The sequence below is a fragment of the Buceros rhinoceros genome, unplaced genomic scaffold (genome assembly GCF_000710305.1).
Source record: "Buceros rhinoceros silvestris isolate BGI_N320 unplaced genomic scaffold, ASM71030v1 scaffold6604, whole genome shotgun sequence".
Taxonomy (NCBI): Eukaryota; Metazoa; Chordata; class Aves; order Bucerotiformes; family Bucerotidae; genus Buceros; species Buceros rhinoceros.
The window spans coordinates 20,096-26,902 of NW_010406398.1; positions in this window are offsets into that span (position 1 = coordinate 20,096).

Sequence of the window (6,807 nt, forward strand, 5' to 3'; positions counted from 1 at the left end):
AATGCATGAAACTTTCAGAGAATGTGTTTGTGCAGAGGCCTTATTCTCCAGAGGCTGATGCATTGAGCCATCCAGGAGAAAATGCAGAAATACCCTGTACCTTGGTCTGCATCTGGTAAAACCTAACATAGTTCAACACTGAAGAGTATAAATGAGAAATCTTTATCTCCAAATATTCAGCAAAGAGGCTAGATGATTCTTGCAGAAACATCTACCACAATGATTTTCAAGACCAAACTGGATAAAGCCCTGAAGCAATCTGGCCTGGCTTCATAGCTGGCCACACTTTCAGCTGCAGGTTGGATGAGAGCCATCTTGACCTCCCATCCAACCTAGATTATTCTGTGAAAGACTAACTAATGACACCAACAGCTAGAGTCTCATGCATATCTCAGCAATGTTTTGCTGAGAGTCACAAATAAGCTACATTTCCAGTCTCCTTGTCAGCAGTGGAGCTACTCACAGGAAGAAGTTGAGCAGAAGCATGTTCTTAGTTATCATCCTGGATTGATGGGCTGTGATACCATAAAGTGGTTCCGAAACCACTCTGATTGGAAGTTTCCAACAGTATAACAAGAATGGAAGTTGGCTGAAAAGTATGAGACCATCAAAACCAGGAATTTACCAAGGCATATTGCAAATACATTTTTGAAAGTATTTTATGTGTTTGAAAACATAACTACAGTTAGCTTAATCAGAAGTTCCTTTACTGTGTGACAACCAAGATTTTGTATTATTAAATGGCTTGACATGCCTGCAAAATTCAGCTGTGTACAGGAGTGTACACTGTGTATTCCTATCTCTGTATGAAAAATTTAATCCTATTTTAATATATGGAGGCTTGATAAAAAGTGAGCACACCAATAATTCAGAACCTTGTAGCTGCAAAATCCTCTCAGCAGCAAGAGAGAGCAAGGTAATCACACAGCCTCCCCCTCGCACATTTTACAAGAACACCCTTCGGGGCTGAGGACCACGTGAGCCGCTACGGAAATCAACCCTTCTCAGAAGTATTTCCCAGATTTCCTGTGTCCTCTTACTGGTTGTCCTCATTTTGTGGTGCATCTGCTTCCTCATACACAAGATGCAAGAGTATAATCAGAAAAAAAGCAGTTTGGCTGCTTCCACCCCTTTTGACTTGAGAAATTCCTTCACTTTCCAGGGGACCTATGCCAGACTGCTGGCACAAGGGTCCCTCCCTGATTTGTGAAGCCTTAATCCCACTGATGGAAGGCAGAATGCTGCTGAGCCTTTGCATCTCTTCCCTCCCCTGCCCTTCCCCAATTTGGCTGCATCATTACAGTCTCGCATGTTGTCCATACTTCAGTTGGCAAAATCTAGTGAATTTGACTCCAGAGTGCTCTGAAATATTAGGAAATACCTTGAATTCCTGGAGGACAAGGAGAGTCCCAGAGCACTGTTTTTGCACGCGTGTTTTGATGGCACAAGCTTTTCTACACCAGGAAGCCCTTATGCAACATAGACTCCCTCCCAGAGAAGAGTGTTCACCTCAGAGGACAGCAAAATGGCTGTAGCAGCTGGCCATCAGAATACATCGCCACCAGCAAATCAGTGATTTCTATACCAGGGGTGAAGAAAGCAGCACAGGTACCCTTCCAAGGGAGGTGTTACCCTCATGGCTCATCTTCAACAGTGAGAGCTGAAGGAAGTCCTCAGGGGCACTGCAGAGGGAGTGCATGTGAGCCAAGTGCAGATTTGTGGGGCAACTGCATCTGGGCATGCCCACAGCACCAGGTATGAGACGGCAGAAACCAGGAAAAAAGAGGAATGTGATGGCACCCTCCTAAGATTCACTGTCTTGGAAAGCCAGCTCAACACTTAAATAATACTGACATTTCTTTGCCTCTCCTAGAAGCTTTAGCTGGCATTTGCATAGTTAATAATGCTGCCTTACTATTGTGAGCTCACCCTGTTGAGATGGCTGAAAACCAACTTGCTGCTGAATGCCAAAGCAGAAGCTTCAGGCTGGCTGCAAACACCGTATCTCCACCACTGATTCATTCCTGGGTAGTAACGTCACAGCCACTAACAGTAATGCCTTCATTTTATTTAAAAAAATGTGTCTGAAATTAGGGAGCAGGCAAAGGGGGTAGATGTTAGTTCTGCAACCTGCTGTTTCTGCTCTTCCCTGTTGTCGATACTCGCACTTGCCATTTGCCCTGTTTCAGAGGTGTCTCTTACCAGGACACGTTCTGCAGCACAAACCATAGCTAGGGACATATTTTAATAATCGTAATTACATACTGCGTGCAGAGGAGCCCACCAGCGAAACCATGCTCTATCTGCAGCATTTCACTGGGCACGATGGAGAATTACTGTGCTCTGAACTCTTTCAGACACTGGAGATAAGTCAAAGAGATTCCTAGTCTTGAGTTCCGTGATGAATTAGACAAGTTCTCAGCTGAGGAGTTTTGCAAGTGAGCTATTTAAGAAAACTGCACTTCCACTTTGCAGATAGTACGGTCATCTGAGGTAAAACAGTCGTCTTGTTGCAGTTCTCTTTCACATCTAGTTATTGTGTTTGGGGGAAAAACAGCCAACCCACAGAAGCTGTACGAAAAGAAAAAATCTTGCAGAACTTGAGTTGGTAGATGTTCTTTTCAACAATGTCGTATCTTTATCAGTATTGGAAAAAACTCTTCTTCCTTTTTGCATTCAATGAGAGTCTCAATGGAGATGTTCTTGCCTATCTGCCAGATTTCACCCAAGCAATACCTGCAGGGCAAAAGCATATGCAGTGGCTTGCCATCAATTGTAACATGCTCACAGCCAGAAAGGAAAGAAAGTCAGTCTGGGATTTCTTTTCCCTTCAACACTAGATTGTTACACATTTTTCTAACCATGGCAAACAGAAAAATACTGTCTGCTTATCCATATATGCACCTGCATTATATACCATTAAATACACAAAATGCAGTAATCTCTGTGAAAATTAGTTTTCTGCTCAGTAAATATCGCTGTCCAAGTGCACGTTTTCCCCGTGGCCAGTATCAAACAGCCGCACAAGCCATAAAACGATGTTTATCACTGCTGGTTCACTTAGTGCCTCAGCTCAGCTATCTAGTATGTTTGCAGTTGCCTCAATGACTTTAAGTCACTTTGCTTTGCCTTTGCTACTTCAGGCAAATAAAAAGAGGAAAGATGTCAAAAAGCGCAGTCAATTACTAAGCAAGATTCACAGCTCTTGTGGCAAAAAGGGCTTGGGTCCCTATTTATAAGTACGTGCGTGCTTATGCACACAGTGTTCTCCCACACATGCAAACACGTGCGTATTTATGGCATGAGCTATACACACCTATTTTGATGTAATACAGGTGTGCTTGCTGGGCCCTGCCTTGTTATCAGCGATGGAGTATCTTCAGCCTCTTTCAAGCTGTCATTCAGCAGCCATATGTACCCAGGAGCTTCAGGATACCTTTCAGCAGTCTGCATGGTTTAAACACTCAGACTGGAGACAGAAACTACAAATTCTAGGAAGGTTTTTGGTTTGTAAGTCTTTTTGATATATTTGATTAATTAAAAATCCCACCTCTGTATAAAAGCAGATGATTTCCCTGATTTGAATAACAGCAACATCCCCAGAACTCAGCCCTCTGACTGAACAGTTACTGAACTGTGTCCCTCTGTGGGCTGAGAAGTGCTGTCTTGGAAGAAGCATCATCAGCCATCTTCCAGAGAACACAGCATAAAAGATCTGGACAACATCACTTAACCCTTTTCTTCTAGAGAAGTTTATGCAATTTTACAGGTAAAGCCAATGAGTTGTTCCAGCTGTCAAGAGGCAGATTTCCTGAATTAATGAAAGATGTACGTCCCTCTCAAATTTATCTTTTCAACAAGAACATATTCAGGGCTGAGTTAACTTTTGGTTTTCTGATGCTGTTGACAATGCCTGGAACATTTATGTGTTGTCCCTGATGGAGTACTTCCTCCTTCCAAGAATGCCCTTTGTCTCAGTAGATTGCTGAAGAGTTGACTATGCAGATCAACTCCGCCTTACTGGTAACAAACTTTGTGCTGTGAGGCCCTTTACAGATAACTCTGCAGTGACTTTGGATCAGTCGTGGTGGAGATTTCAGAAATTTTTACTATCATGTCAGAGAACGGTTCAATGACTAGGCATAAAATCTTAGTTGCTTAGAAAAGATGCGAAGCTACATTTCTACTTAACATTTCTTTTTCTGGGATTAAAGCTTGCTAAAATTACTGAGGTGCAAATTCAGATTTCTTTTCCAGCCCAACGGTTCACAGACTCTGATCTATCTATAGTGGCTGCCTCGCACCGCTTTTTGCCATGAGTACAGTAATGATACTTCATTTTCTCACGGAGTGTTCTTCCAGCATCTTCTCAACCCCCCAAATAAAATTTACTATTGCCTGCTAAACCAGCTTGGCTTTGCAGTAGCTGCACGTCCTTCTTTCACTTTTCTTCTTAGCTGTTCTCTGCCAGTGTGAGACCAACATCACACAGTTGAAGACTAAACAAAGCAGCGTTCAAGGGTTTATTAGGAAAGGGTGGCACCCCCGCAGCTCGTCTCCATACCACTTGCAGTCAGAGCAGTATGTTCAGATACCTTGACTGGTACTTCATCCTTCATTTCAGATCACGGCACAACTCTAAGTAGAGAGCTGCCCAGATCAATGCACTGCTTATGCAGTCCCTGTTCTGGAGAACAGAAGAATGATGGCTGCTGCGTAGGGGACATCTAGCAGCAGCCATGGCTATCCCTCTTGCTGCTGGCTGCAACAGCAAGAGCTGAAAGTGTGCTCTTCAGCCTGATTTCTTGCACCTGCTGCAGCCGGAATGAGCTCAGTGCTTTGCCTAAGAGCACGAAAGGTGCAAGGTGGTCAGGAGAGACTGCTAGGAGGAGCTGATGAATGCAGGGGTTGATGACAGACATCCATCCATGGCACCCCTAAGTCACAGAATCACAGAATTATCTGGTTGAAGAGACCTTTAAGATCACTGAGTTCAACCGTACACCCTGCACTGCCAGGGTCCCTAAACCATGTCTCTCGGCGCCACATCTCTGCGTCTTTGAACACTTCCAGGAATGGGGACTCCACCACTGCCCTGGGCAGACTGCTCCAATGCTTAATGACCCTCTCTGTAAAGAAATTCTTCCTAAAATATCTCCCCTGGAACAACTTGAGGCCATTTCCTCTCATCCTGTCACTTGCCACATGGGAGAAGAGTCTAACTCGCATCTCACTACAACCTCCTTTCAGGGAGTTGTAGAGAGATATAAGGTCTCCCCTCAGCCTTCTCTTCTTCAGGCAAGTCACCTATAGCCTGTTAAAATCCAACTGACCATCACATTTTCCTGCTTCTGTAAGACCATTTCTGGCCTTCTTCCCACTTCTGTTGCAAAATGCAATTCCCTGCCTGTGCAAGATCAGGTTTTGATTTGGTTTGGTTTTTGGGGGGTTTTGTTGTTGTTGTTGTTGTTGTTGCATACTTTGCTGAGAAGCCTCTGACCAGCTCAGTGCATTATTAGCATTACTTACTCTAAGTCCACAGAGGCCTATTCATCCAGCCATGGTGAAGTTAGCAGCAGTAGTCTGGGTCTTAAGTGAATTTACTTGCTTCTCCAGTTCCACCAGCAGATTCTTGTACCTTGTCCCAAGGTGCAACCATAGCATGCTTGATGTATCACTTTCTCTAAGTGTCCAGCTTCTTTTTATTTTCTCCTTTTTCATTTAAGAAAATAATTTCATATTCTACTCACATTATTAAACTGTTTCTACAATAGTCATTGACAAATTTTATTTATCACCTATTTTAAAATAGGTTTTTTTGACTACTAGAATTTATTGTGAGGTAGGTGGCCCTCATCTTGTTGATGGCAAGACAGAGTCAGGCAGAACACACAGTAAGAGGCAATTTTAATGCACTTCCCATCTATGTGGTGTCAACAGACATTTTGAGAAGAAACACATGAAATGTCACATTCCTAATATTAGCACATTATTTCCACAGCACAGAAGGGGTCAGGAAGCAGCAACCTGGTGGATAAACCAGTGGGACTCAGAAAGACACCGAGAGAATGACACAATTTTAAGACAGATTTTCAGAAGCCACAAACTGCAAAGTCAGTAAGCGTGGAAACACAGGACCAAGTGTTTAAACAGCGACAAAGCTTCCAAGCACCTTCTGTATGGGAGGAAGTCCAGTATTACTGATTGCAGGGCGAGATTTGCCGATTATGGAATCATAACAGCTTATACCAGCAATACCTGCATGGAGAGCATCCATAACCTAATGTGAGACAAAACACACTGTGCAGAACAATTAACAGAGCCCACATTTCACAGTAATGGTGAGACTGAGCATCCTTACCTTGCTTGAGAATAGGCAGATGAAGAAAGGACAAGCAAGCTGAATCCTGTATTTCTTACAGCCCTCCCACTTCCCAACTGACACAGCTTAGAAACAGCACAAGCTGCATAAGACATGGCAAGGAACAAATCTCCCCATTTCAACACAGACTTGAGTCAGCCACAATAGCAGCAAGAGGAGTAGGAAACGAAATTCCCTGAAGCAACTGGGAACAGCAAAGAGAAGAGATGGAGAAAACAATGAGAAGAGCGACAGCATGGCTAGAAAAGGATGGAGGGAAATCTCAGCTTTCAGGGATTTTAAAAAATTTTGAATAGCCACCATTGCTCACCCTCTGCCCCAGCCTCCCCCAAACATCATTCTTAGAGAGGGGCTGACTGGTCTGGCAGCTAGCTCCCAGTAGCAGAACAGGGCAAGAGCGGCTGGTGCCAGGCAGAGTGCATGGC